The 11,944-nt window shown below is 44.9% G+C and overlaps 1 protein-coding gene and 1 long non-coding RNA gene across 6 annotated transcripts in view; both read right to left on the bottom strand.

Annotated features, from left to right (window-relative positions):
- The window catches only part of LOC109287038 (dimethylaniline monooxygenase [N-oxide-forming] 5-like), a 128,946-nt gene that overhangs the window by 94,603 nt on the left and 22,399 nt on the right, over positions 1 to 11,944 (bottom strand). For 3 of the 5 annotated variants that reach the window (XM_019501965.1, XM_019501966.1, XM_019501967.1), the window contains exon 1: positions 9,821 to 9,949. The exons of the other annotated variants lie outside the window; for them this stretch is intronic. The gene's annotated coding sequence lies outside the window, so the exon portion shown is untranslated. Of the gene's footprint in view, positions 1 to 9,820; positions 9,950 to 11,944 lie in introns of those variants that run through there. 5 annotated transcript variants of the gene reach the window in all.
- The window catches only part of LOC109287042, a 26,335-nt gene continuing 16,518 nt past the window's right edge, over positions 2,128 to 11,944 (bottom strand). Inside the window, exons 2-3 of the long non-coding RNA XR_002094746.1 lie at positions 8,704 to 8,721; positions 2,128 to 2,139 (exon numbers count right to left, since the gene is read on the bottom strand). This is a non-coding gene — a long non-coding RNA (uncharacterized LOC109287042). The remainder of the gene's footprint in view (positions 2,140 to 8,703; positions 8,722 to 11,944) is intronic.

Raw genomic sequence — 11,944 nt, 5'->3', positions numbered from 1 at the left:
CCTGCATTGCAGGCCAGGCCAGCCTCTGGCTTCTTTACTATTCCTTCCATCCAGGACCAACTGCAGATACTTCCTCAGCCTGACAAAGGGGTTTTCAACCCTCAAGTTTCCAAAGATACTTTCTTTCTTTTTTTTTTAAGTACTCCTTTTTTTTTTTTCATAATACACATATAGACATAAAAACAAGATAAGCCATCACACACCATGACTAACTTCATATGTCCAACACAACACCTTTACTTCTTGCTGTCAATTCCTTTATAAAAAGAAAGGCTCTGTGACAGTTCTGTTTCGGTACCTTTGCTGCTGCTGCTGCTACTGGTATTGAGCCGGCTAAGTTATTTTACCTGTTGTCACGTAAAGTGGAGGACTGGGCATGAGGCTGTAGGGGAGGAGGCGGCCTCACTGGGGCACACTGCCATGTTGTGCAGAGGCCCCAGTGCCTGGAAGGGCGCACCTTAACACACACACAGTGTCACCCACCCACATCACGAATTTTGCCTGTCAGCAGCTCGGGGTGCAGAGCCCCGGACAACAGACCCCCCCCCAAAGAGACACACATACACAGCTGGCAGGCTTCGTGGCCTGGCAGGGCCCAGCACTCTGGCATGCACTAGATTTAACCCCCCTGTGCCCCAAGACAGATGCAGCAGTCACCCAAGCACCCACTCACATGACGAGTTTTGCCTGTCAGCAGCTTGAGGTGAAGTTGCCCCCAAACCCCTGCACCGATCTTCTTGAAACCTGGTAGGCTTCATGCTCTTAGCAGAGGCTACCATCCCTGCAAGTTGCACCCAAATTAAAGCTAAAATAACAAAGTTATAGATATTTCATTCATATCCCATTATAACCCATAGCCAAATCTCCGAGGCAGCTCCTAAGCTTCGCCCGATCAAAGCGGCAAACCGATCCAGAGCTCTGGATCAGATCATGGCCATCCGAAGCAGCCAGATCCGAAGCCGGATTGGATCGCTGCCGACTCGCACAGGCCTATTTATTATAGCCAGACACTGGTGTACAAGCCAGGATGTTGCCACAAGCTGTGTTAGTCCTAAAAAGAAAACCCAGAGGTAGTAGGAAATAAAGAGGTAAAAGTTCAAGACTTACAGTGGTGACTGGTGAGCTTCTTCCCTGTAAAGTAGTATGCAAATGAGATGCGTGAGTAAATCACAAATGGAGAAGGATACAGTGTGTAAAAGGAAAGGGTACCAATTGCTGTGTTAAATGCCTGAAGTCCTTGGTTTCATCAAGAGGGTGTACTCACTGGAAGAACCAAAACCACTGAGGAATAGTCTGATGAGGTCTTTCAGAGGACAGAAATCTCAAAAGAGCTCAGGATAGTTGAAAGAGTTAGAATTTCTTAACTGTCCCATGACATTTCTTCATGCTTCTACAGGACTTCCCTAACTTTAAAGCAGAAGCTACAAGAGGAACTGAATATGCTTATTGCTCTGGGGATCATAGAGCAAGCCAAAGAATCAGAGCAGATCAACTTGTTTACCTTGGAGTCGGGCGGGAGGGCGGATGAAACACTTAGAAAATGTTCGTTTTTGTTTTGTTTTTAGTTTGGTTTTTTACAACTTTTACAGGGACAAGCATGAGAGGACAATGCTGATACCAAATCTCTCTATGCTTGAAGTAACAGCCAGGTTGTCGCAGGTACTTTTTTTTTTTTAAGAGCATTTGCAGTTCCCAGAGGGGATGTTGAATGTGCACGTCTTCAATGCTTGGGCTGCATTCCATCCCTGAGGTATTTCACCTGAAGATGAAACATTTTTAATGGCAGTGAGGGTATCATGGCCTGCATAAAGGAAGGATCGTATTTCATCTGTTAAGCACCTAAGTGTGATCCTAGTCCACCCTGCTTGAGTCTCTGAAAACAATAAATTTATCATCATAAAAAGAGAACCCAATCTTGTACTTTAGTAAAGTACTGTCACTTTAGCCTGAAGACAAAGTCACTTAAAATACAGAGAACCCAGCCACTCATTTTTCAGGGGCTTGAGCAGGGTGGAATAGGATCATATTTGGGCATCTAAATGCATTAAGCATCTACTAAGTGGAACAGGATCTAGCCTAAAGTCTTGATCTTGGGGAAAAACAGTGTCCCCTTTATGGATGCAACCTTGAAATTGATGGCTGCTAGTAAGTTTCATCAAATTATTGTGCAGACGTAGTACAATTACATTGTACAGTAAATAGTGGGGCAAAAAGATGCTATGCACTTAAGTGGTATATATATACATTTAACAACTGATATGCAGGTAATCAAAGTTTGTTATAATGTAAGCTTTGCTATAGTGTACAAAATGCTATCAGTGTTGTATTATGTAGTTGAGCAAATGTATACACAAATAAAGTTGACTGAATGCTCAAATAGAGAAGGAATATAAAATTGGGTGAAATTCATGGTTGGGCATTTAACAAAAAATGCTATGCAGCAAGGTCCAAAGATAGATACTGTATGTATCAACCAGATTTAACAACAAAACACAACCCATCCTGCCTTAGGCAAAATGTTGACTGATTACCAGAGCAACAGCTCAGCACAAGACCCTGCAGAAAGCAAGTAAAGCTGCTAGCCTGAAGTCTAAAGGAGAGAAGGCCCATCTCCTATTTTGCATTCAAGTGGGATATATCAGAGCTAGGTAGAGTTCTGTTTAAAAGCATCAGAATAGTTATCTCTAGGTTGTTACAGAAAGTTATGTTAGAGACATAAAAATCCATTAAGGGACTAAAAATGTAAAAGAGCTACTGTAAACATATTTTATTTGGTCTCAAATGAACAAGGACACTGAAGAAACAGTAGGGTCTCCCATGTATGCCAAAAAATCCACATTAGTGACAGAGGGAACATTGGTTCCCTAGAGCAAAATACATATTTATGTGCCTAGAGACTAAATAAACACTATTAAATTAATTTGGCTCATTTGCAAGTATATACAGGTCTGAGCTAAATAAATGCTGATTGTTCATTGCTGTGTTTTCTGAGGAGATGATGTGGCCTGCGCTATACAAAGCCATTGGAATGAAGACTCTGAATGAGGCTGATCTATGTGAAGAATCTTGTATCAAAATTCCTGAATATCACTCCACTCTCTTAATTAAAGGCCTACATGTAGCTGACACTGCAGCATGTCCACTGGTGCTGTGTATGATACCCTGGGGGAGGAGGGGGGCTGCTACTCCATCACCCAATTCTCCCCTCCCATGGTCCGACCTGCCTGCTGACTCCTACCCTGGCTCCACTTCACCTCCAGTCTCTCACCTACCACACCTTTTGTGTTACTCTGCTTGTTGCTGAAGGAGGCAGTCCTTGGAACAGAGAGTAACTTTGATGGTTGTCTCACCTGGGGCTTGTTGTCCTCTTCAAGTGCTTCCCTTCTAAGAGAGTACTCCTGTAGGCTTCTGAACACTTGCCAGGGCCTCAGCTGATGCGGCCATGACACCCTTTCCTCTCTTCACACCCTCCACCTTGGTCTACTGTTTAAGACCTCAGCTCCTGGGCACTGGCCCTGCCTCGGCAGCAGCTTTTTCTCTGGGGCTTCAGTTTTAATGCATCAGTCTCCACCCCTTTAGCTTAAAGTTAGCTCCTGGCACAAATAGCTGGGAAGTGCCACCCAGGCCTCCTCCACCCCTGTAGCTACAAGATGGTCCTCCAGTTTCAAGTTCAAGCAGAACAAAAACACAACCTAGCTGCTTCATAAAACAAATAGTGTTCCTTCCTCAGGGTAACTTTGCCTGCAGTTTTACCTCCTCCAGAGACATCTTACCTCCAGCTCTCCTTTGGCAAAGAGAACAAAAAACAAGCTTCAGTTTTTGTCCTGTATGCAGGAAGTTTTCCCACAGCCAGCTACATTGTAAGCTGTTTGGGAAAGAAGAGAACAATTTTTCCTGTAGGCTGCTTGTAGGTTGCATGTTGACCACACCAAAGGTCTTGGTGCATCTACACGTATATTAGCGCTTCAGTTAATGCACATTAAATCTAGTGCCAGCATTGTGAAGTACTAAGAAAATGTGCATTAGCCTGTCTTAATGTACATTAACAAAACAGCATGGGGCATTTTTACAAGTGTTGTGGGACGCGGCACTGTGTGCTTTAATTAATGAGCTAATTAAAAGCACCCACATGTCACATGTATCAGCATCCCCATGCTAAAAAAGTGCCAGTGGAGTACTTGGAACTAAAGCTTATCAAATGTGATTTATTTCAAAGTGTCCCACTGACATTTTTCAGTGCAGAGTGGCGACACTGATGCACCTGACGTGGAGCACGTCAATTTTTATGCTCCAGCAGACTTGATCAGCAGACTGGATTCAGCGCGTCAGAGCAGACTCCATGCATGTGTATAGGAGCCCATGGTTTTACTGATGCTTAACACGCATTAGCCTACTTTAATGTGCATTAACTAAATAGCATGTTTTTTCAGTAACGCATTAATGCACATTAAAATAGGCTAATGTGCATTAAAGTGCACATGTAGATGCATCCAGTTTTCCATACCCTATCGTTAGCACCTCCCCCCTCCACACACACACCCACCAACGCATGCACGCTGCTAAAAGCTCCCATGGCACTGATTTATCCGGTACAGCGTGACGCCTATGCTCAGAATGAGTCTTCAGTAAATTACAGTCAAGGTTGAGAAAGACTGGAACTTTCTAAGTCTTCTCCTGTCTGCTTTTGTCCCAGGTCCATTATCCTTGTCCATATCCAGACTCTGAAACATCTGTATTCTTCCCTAATTAAGACAGAGTCAATATACCTGCTGTGGTCTATCTGGCAAACTTTGCAAAGGCCTCAAATATCAATATGTTCATTGCTGAAGGCTCACACTTATCCAAACAATTCTTGAAGCCCTGTGTTATATGCAGAAATAAAACACTCCTCCTCAAGTCTTTATGCAACCATAAATTAGCCATATAGTTGTCTGAGGGACAAAAAGTAATCGAAGGGCTGAAGTGGTTAGAGAGACTCTTAAACTATATTTATTCTGTTGCCACATTTTTTCCTTCACTCTTTACTCAGCCTTCTGTAAAAATGAATGCATCTATGAAATGGAACTACAAACAAAAATAGACAAATAGTTAATCTGGAGGTTTTCTGAGTCTTTCCTTTAAAATTGGTGTCAGTGGCCTCTCCTCCACCTCCAGCGGCCTCTCCAAACCAGAACAGGATGATATTTTTCATCGACACCTTGTTGATTCAATCAAAACCAACATTTTTTTTTAAATAAGAAAGAAATTTTTCATGAAAAACAATGAAATGAAACATTTGGAATATTTGATTATAGAAAATTCTGAAAATACATCTAGTATACAGAGATAGAGCAGAGCACTTAGGTATGGAAGTGTGTTTTTTTGCCAGCTGACATTTTTCTAAAATAGGGAAAAAGCAGATGAGAAGCAAGAGTCAGAGGTTCTTTTCTTCAAAGACCTTCTCACCATGTTAGAGTGATAGGCTTGGCAGACTCCTAAACTGCCTTCCTAGATCATACACACCCGGAGAGACTGCATTCTCCTACCCTTGAAAGCACTTTTCCAACATCTAGTACTAAATATGCCAAATGTTTACTAATGTAGTCAAACATTATAAACAATGTCACGGAGGCAGGACCCAGCCTGGCCTGCTCACGCACAGACAAAACTCGTGACATGGGTGCTTGTGCAACTGACTGTCTCTGTCTTGGGGCAGTTGATTGTCTGTGTTGATTATTTCCTCTCCTTAGTCTGTCCTTTTGTAGATGTTAATGAGTTAATGAGCCTACAAAACCACAAATTAAGGAGAGGAAATAATCAATACACTCAACTGCCCCAAGACAGACACAGTTGCACAAGCATCCATGTCCATGAGTTTTGCCTGTCAGCAGCCAGAGGTGCAGGGCCCCAGAACCCAGAAGCCCTGCACCTATCTCCTTGACAGCTGGCAGGCTTCATGGCTGCAGCAGGGGCTACCACCCCTGCAGCTTTCACCCTGCTGCGCCTTAACACACACAGTGTCACCCATGTCATGAGTTTTGCTTGTCTGCAGCGTGAGGTGCAGTTCTCTCCAAACCCCTCCATTTATCTCCGTGAAACTTGGCAGGCCTTATGGCCTGAGCAGGGGCCACTACCCCTGCAGTTTTCAGCCCACTGCACCTTAACACACACAGGGTCATCTAGGTCACAAGTTTTGCCTGTCAGCAGCTTGAGGTGCAGTTCCCCCCAAACCCCTGCACCAATCTTCTTGAAACTTGGCAGGCTTTGTGACCTCGTCAGGGGCTACCACCCCTGCAGTTTTCACTCCCCTGTGGTGTAAGACATAACACGTGATATGAGTTTTGCTTTCAAGAATTTGGGGTGCAGTTCCCCCCGAAACCCTGCACCAATCTTCTTGAAACTTGGCAGGCTTCATGCTCTCAGCACAGAGGCTACCACTCCTGCAAGTTTCATCCAAATCAGACAAAAATCAACAAAATTATAGATATTTCATTGATTCCCCATTATACCCTATGGCCGGATCTCCAAGGCGGCTCTGAAGCTTCAGAGCCACTTTGGCCGGATTGAAGCAGGAACCCAGTTTGGAGCTCTGGATCAGATCACTGGTGTCCAAAGCAGCTGGATCCAAAGCTGGATCAAATAGCTGCCTACTTGCACAGGCCTATCAGAAGCAGCATATTAGTTGGCAGCAACGTTCTCCCTGTCTCTGAATAAGTGCTTCACTTTCACTAATTTCTTACTTGTGAGTGGAGATGCACTTAGATTTTTTCAAAACACAATGAACTTATTTTTGTCATAAGTTGAGGAACATCTGACTAAAATGCTGATTGATCTGGGTAGAGTGACAACCAGATCTAGTAGCTCCAAAGAGTTCCACAGCGGAAACCCCATGTGCTGCACATTTTTTGCCTATGTCGAGATCGCCAAGTATTACCACATAATAAAAAACTTTGTTTCCAAACGACATCACCCTCCTTCTCCACCTTGTTTCGCTAGGAAGTTTCACTGTTACCATCAGAGACACAACTGCGCAGTTTTTTGCCACAGATGGTGGCATGTGAGGCAGTGGCCATAGCTGAGCTGCCAGTGGCAACCTAGTGGCCAGGAGAGCAGCAGGTGTAATTCTTGTGCCCTTCCCCTCCATACTGGTTACCATGTTCTTACCATGCTTTTCTTCCTGATGCTTCTTACAGGCTACAGCTACAATAGAAGTAATATTTACAGTTATGACTCTTTTGTTCTTTTATAGCTCATTTCCAGTTTCCCCAAATTCATGAAATCCTTAAGTGGGTTTACACCATGCTTGTTTTGCGGCAATACATGCATATTTGTCTATTGTGATGTCCCATGCTGCTTTCCTACTGCTGGCATTTCTTCCAGTCTTCTCCCTCTTTTTGCTGAGGGAGAAAAAGAAAATAATGTGGGTTTCTCTGTGATAGGTCTTGTTGATTCTTCCTGGAGCTCTCAGGGTCAGGATGTTAGATTAGGATCCATCCGAGCTCTTCAAGATACTCTTCCAAGGCCCTGAAGACACAGGCCTCTTGCTGTCACCAGTGACTAAGTGCAAGCAAATAGACAGCAGATTTATAAGAGGGAATGTGTCTGGGAGGAGTGGGCTGCTTGGCAAGGCCAGCTGAAAAGAAGATTGCTTCAGGGGAGCCATTTCCTTCCTCCACCCCTGCCATCCCCACTCTTGCTCCCATAGTCTCCATCTTACTCTTCACTGCCAGGGCAGAACTGACCAGAAGTAGGCAGGATCCGTTAAGAAAGGGCTCTGGGCTGTACCCACTCCCATTCCCTAGTCCAGCGGTTCTCAACTTTTTTTGTACCAGGACCCATTTGTAAACATTGATGGCCAGTCCCAACCCAGTGCCCCTCATTCCCAATCTGCTTCCCCCAGGCCCCAGCCCCACAGTGTGTGGGGCAGGACATGGGTGTGTGGGGTATGGGGGGCCCCAATCAGACCCAAGCAGCCCCTCACAGACTGGATCTCTGCCAACCTGCAAGGAAAAGCCACAGTTTCCCATGGCTTTCTCCTTTAAAAGCAGAATTTATTTTTAAAGTTTGTTCGTGATTTTTTCATATATTCTTGCAACCCACTTTTGGGTTGTGACCCTTGGGCTGAAAAACGCTGCTGTAGTAAACATGCTATAGCTCTTACGATAGTTAGATAGGTAAGTATGGAATGCAGGTCTACTGGATGTAGACATTGTAACTCTGCATAGTAGAAGTTTTGAAACAAAGCCAATCCATTTGCATTATGAATTAATTACTTCAAAGAATTCTGAAGGACTGACATACAACAGTAATAAACTCATTTTAAATGTTATTCTAAAAAAAAAAAAAAAAAAAAAAGGTTCAGTGTTCAACCTAAGAGAAAGTATTTCACACACAAATTTCTTTTCAATTGTTCCTGTTTTTCCATGCCAGGCATTGCAGGTGGTGGGGCAGGTTGAAGAAAAAGCTCCAGTTTTTCCCCCCAAAAGTTTCTGTTTCTTTTTTCTGATCCGCACGTCTCTGTTCTTGTGTCCACTGCCCCAGCTGGAAAGCTGTTCAAGAACCTCATTCTTTTGTAGGTCGGAAACCTCCTTTTATTTTCTACCCTAAATTTATTTGTGGTAGTTTATATCCAGTCATTCTTGAGCCAACATTACCTTTTAGTTTACAGGGCTCTTCTCCTCACAATGAGTGACATTATAAGGGGACATACTATAGTAATTGAACCATTTAGTGTGGTATAACCTCATTATACTGAATCCTATATATAACATCCCCCTTTTTTTTTTTTTTTTCCAACAGTCCCAAGAGCCAGAACCAATTTTTTCATTGGTACGATACAGAAAATTGGCTAACCCTATTATGGTAAACATATTTTTAAATGATCTTTTCCCCCTGGTTCCTAGGGGTTGTACTGATTTTTTTTTTTAGTTTTACTTTAAAAATTTGCAAGGGTAGCACTTAGTACTAATTCATACAGAAAAGAAGATCAGATGTCTCAAAATGTTATTTTAGACACAAGTACTACTAAAATGTCATTAAATAGTGTGAAAATAATACAAATATTAAAAAGTGAAAAATCCAACCAGTAACATTTAAAAGGAAATTGCAGAATGTTAAGACTTTTTTTTTTGAAACTGAAACTTTTCATCTTGTTGGAACTTTTGAAAATATTTCTTTGCATGCCAAATTCGAATGAACATCAAGTGTAGTATACCCGCTGCTGCTTTTTGTGAAACAGCGAGTGTTTACCACCTTTTCTCTCAGCAGGTGATCAAACAATAATCTTAACATTGGCTCATTTACTCATCTGCATAAAAGAGCATTTTTGACAACTTACTCAAGATTCACATTCCTGGATGGAGAAAAGACAAGGTGCTGGGAATACAGTTCAAAATTCACCTCAGCTAAGCTAAGCTATCCGAGTTGCATCCCCATCTGCTGGGAGCTGATATAGCTCCGCTGAAATGAACAAAGAATTTACACCCACTGAGAATCTGAGCTGTTCTTTTCATCAGCAATCAATTGTTATTTTCATGATTTAAATACCTGCTTTAGCTAATCCCACTGGTTTCCCATGCTGACAGGTCTCCCTGGCAGTTCAGCTGAGATCCTGACCCCTTTTATCCCCAAACCTTTCATTTTTCCCTGCTCTGCTCTGGCTAGGTTCATCCTGTTACCTGGATCCTCCAGCTCAGTGTGCTGCCAGCCCAGTTCACCAAACCCTGACTATGCCTAGCTGCCTAGTTACACAGCTGAAAAGGGAACACAGTGTACTGCAACTCGAAATGCAAACGTGCACTAGGATGTTCAGCACAAACTCCATTTCAAAAACATAACTGACCTGCAAATAAAATGATACTCCGCTGAGTTAAATGCTTTGCCTAACCCGCAGTGGAGCTGTAAGTGTGTTGCTTTGTCTCTCCCAAACTGAAACTCAGCACAACAGCTCTGTGCTTTAATGAAGGGCAGTTCTACTTAGTGACTCCACCCCATGATTCTCTCTTTCCCACTGGCTCACATGCAAGGGGCAAGGGTGGAGGAAAAGATTGCAAACTGAAAACTAACCTTGAAAGAAAGATCAGTAAGTTATTTACTTTCTGTGGAGCTAGGACTGCTTCTAGGCATTCATTAGCCCAGGGGCAGGCCATTATTTCAGCTGGGAGATGCTTAACCAGTTTTGGTGAACTGCCAAGGGCTGCAAGAGTGGCCCTGCCCCTTGACAAGTGCCCCACTTCCCTGGTCCCCATCTTGGAAGCAGAAGTCCCTTCCCTTGCCCCTGGAAGGGCTCCTTTTGGGAAGGGGGTTTGCCATTTTGGAACCAACCCCCCCCCAAATTCTATAGTGTAGGATCCAGCAGCTGCACCAAGAACTGCTCAGCAGCAGTGAGGGGGTGGGGCTGCTTTCCCCCTGAGCCAAGCAACAGTTTCTGCCTGGCCACTGCTGCTGCTCAGCCTGGATAGGCAAGCACAGAGCGGGTGTTGGGTCCCAGGCTCAGCAGTGGCAGCATGAGCTCAGCTCAGGGTAAAAGCAACTCCTCCTCATTGCCGCTGCGGGCACTTCCTGGTGTAGCCACCTGGGGCCCACATGAGGCTGCTCTGAGTCTGCTCTACACTGCCACTGCTGCCCTGTGGGGAAGTCCAGAGGTGGCGGTGATGCCATGTAGACACAGGGCAGCCCCGCAAGGGCTCTGGGCAGCTACACCAGGAAACACTGGCAGCGGGAGGGGGATGGGCCACTTTTACTCCATGCTAAGTATCTAGCTTTAGCCTAGATGTCAGGAAAAACTTCTTCACAGTAAGGATGCAGTGCCCAGAACTGGACACAGTACTCCAGCTGCGGCCTGACCAATGTCATATAGAGGGGAGGATCACCTCCCTGGACCTGCTTGTGATGCATCTGTAGATGCACAACAAGGTGCGGTTAGCCTTTCTGACTGCTACCTCACATTGGTGGCTCATGTCCATCCTGGAGTCAACAATGACTCCAAGATCCCTCTCAGCCACTGTGTTGACAAGAAGGGTGTTCTCCAGCCTATAGGTGTGTTGCTGGTTCCTTCTCCCTAGATGCAGCACCTTGCACTTGTCTGCGTTGAATTACATCCTGTTCTCTTCTGCCCACCCCTGTAACCTGTTTAGATCTAGCTGGATTCTGTCCCTCCCCTTCAGTGTGCCCACTTCTCTGCACATCTTTGTGCCATCAGTGAATTTGGACAGCGTGCTTTCCACACACACGTCCAAGTCACTGATAAAGATGTTGAATAGCACAGGCCCGAGGACTGAGCCCTGGGGAACTTTACTGTGCAGATCCCTCCAGGTAAACAATGACCCATCCACCACCCCTCTCTGGGTGCGACCATCAAGCCAATTTGCCACCCATCTGACTGTGCAGGCATCAATGCTGCAGTCACCTAGTTTTTTTTATGAGAATGGGGTGAGAAACAGTGTCAAAGACCTTCTTGAAGTCCAGGTAGATGCCATCCACCTCATCTCCCGCATCCAAGGACTTGGTGACCTGATCATAAAAGGAAACAAGGTTAGCCAGGCAGGATCTGCCTGCAATGAACCCATGCTGGTTGCCCCTGAACATTGGCAGGGCTAACCGGACCTTGTCATGCATCCACTGGTACATCTCAAGTAGGGCCAAGGAGGTGATGCTCCCCCTCTATGCGGCACTGGTCAGGCTGCAGTTGGAGTACTGCGTCCAGTTCTGTGCGCCCCGCTTCAGGAGGGATGTGGACAACATGGAGAGGGTCCAGAGGAGGGCCACCCGCATGATCTGGGGACAACAGGGCAGACCTTACAATGAGAGACTGCGGGACCTGAACCTGTTCAGTCTTCACAAGAGAAGGCTGAGGGGGGACCTGGTGACCATCTATAAACTCACTAGGGGGGACCAGAAGGGTTTGGGAGAGCCCTTGCTTCCCCTAGCACCCCCTGCATAACAAGGAATAACGGCCACAAGTTGC

Source organism: Gavialis gangeticus, unplaced genomic scaffold (genome assembly GCF_001723915.1).
Source record: "Gavialis gangeticus isolate Ggan-Ray unplaced genomic scaffold, GavGan_comp1, whole genome shotgun sequence".
NCBI classification, from domain to species: domain Eukaryota; kingdom Metazoa; phylum Chordata; order Crocodylia; family Gavialidae; genus Gavialis; species Gavialis gangeticus.
Note: the sequence above shows the minus strand (reverse complement) of the source record. Positions and strands in the feature narration are given on the sequence as shown.